Source organism: Octopus bimaculoides, chromosome 2 (assembly GCF_001194135.2).
Source record: "Octopus bimaculoides isolate UCB-OBI-ISO-001 chromosome 2, ASM119413v2, whole genome shotgun sequence".
In the NCBI taxonomy this organism is placed as follows: domain Eukaryota; kingdom Metazoa; phylum Mollusca; class Cephalopoda; order Octopoda; family Octopodidae; genus Octopus; species Octopus bimaculoides.
In genome coordinates, this window is record NC_068982.1 from 149,868,380 (window position 1) to 149,869,926 (window position 1,547).

Consider the following 1,547-nt stretch of genomic DNA (forward strand, 5'->3'; position numbering starts at 1 on the left):
ATATATATATATGGTGATTGATTCATGTTCCCAAATGATTACCGTCTCACAGCTTCCTCGTTGTCAATAGCATTTCTGTTTTTCCTTCCGTGACCTCTCAGATGACTACTCAGTCCCGCTGCAGATCTGCATGGTTTGAAGCATTGGTGGTGACTGACGAAAGTTTGTGGCTTCCAATTAGATTGATCGATTCACTTTGTGAGATATGATCCCCGTGAACCGCCATATGTTTCTTCAGGCTCGAAATCAACTTGCAAACCCTTTCGCACACCACACACACACACACACACACACACACACATTAGCAGAGATGAATTGTATTTTACGTGGAGTTTTCATCCTGCCTGGTCAGAACCCTATTGTTGATATATAGTAAATACCAGTAATATACTATTTTTCATTCAATCGATTTCTCCCTTATCTTGTAATACTTTGGCCTTTGTATATGAAACCACATTGTCCTCTTCCCATGATACGCTTACGCACATACACAAAGTCTCCATTTCACTCATTCTCTCTTTTTTTCCTCCTCTCTTTGTCTATGTCTTCCTCACAAATATGTGCTGATATAAAACAATGTTCTTACGAATAAATCTACCGGAACTCCTTATCTTTCAGTTTGTATATATGCGCGCATAAGTACGCACGTATATTGTACATATACGCATATATACATATATACACATACACTCATATACACACATAAATACACACATACACATACACACACACACATATACATATATATATATATATATACGTACATATTCATACACACACACACACATATGTATGTATATACTTATTGCTATGATTATTCTGCATGGCTAGTACGAAGTGATATCTACTTTCTCAGTCATTAAAGTGAATACACGAGATGTCTTCAACACAACTTCCTACACTGAGTATTTCACAATTAGATGCCCAAAGAGTGTTCTTCCTTTCTAGTTGCAAAAAATACATCAGCAGGAATCAGCTGCTAACTGTTAACAAAACCCATATTCGACCTACATAGGACTAGTGCTTACACCTCTGGTACAAAACCAACCATGACAATTACAAGCAAACATCCTGGACCAGTGGTTTCCAATCTTTTCAATGCCCCACCCCCCAGAAATGTTCAATTCACTTTTGTACTCTCTACAGGAGTGGTTGTGTGATAAGAAGTTTGCTTCTCAACCACATGGTTCCGGGTTTAATCCCACTGCTTGGCACCTTGAGCGAGTGCCTTCCACTATAGCCTCAGGCTAACCAAAACTTTGTGACTGGATTTAGTTAACGGAAACTGAAGGAAGCCAGTCGTATCTGTCAGACTGATGACTGCCATGAGGCAGGAAAGTATACTAGTCCTTATATATTTTATACTCTATATTTAATACTCAATATTTCATATATTCAATAAGACATTCAATACTTCATTTCATTTTACTATTTATATTATATATTCCATATTCTATATCCCACATTAATTTTATAAGAATATAAATAAAACATAAAAAACAGACAGAGTTGGAACTCTTTTATATAATATATATGTATATATATAT

General features: G+C 36.2%; 1 protein-coding gene across 2 annotated transcripts in view; it reads left to right on the forward strand.

Annotated features, from left to right (window-relative positions):
• Positions 1-1,547, forward strand: part of LOC106872138 (spermatogenesis-associated serine-rich protein 1-like) — a 40,590-nt gene that overhangs the window by 2,042 nt on the left and 37,001 nt on the right. The gene's annotated exons all lie outside the window — the stretch shown is intronic.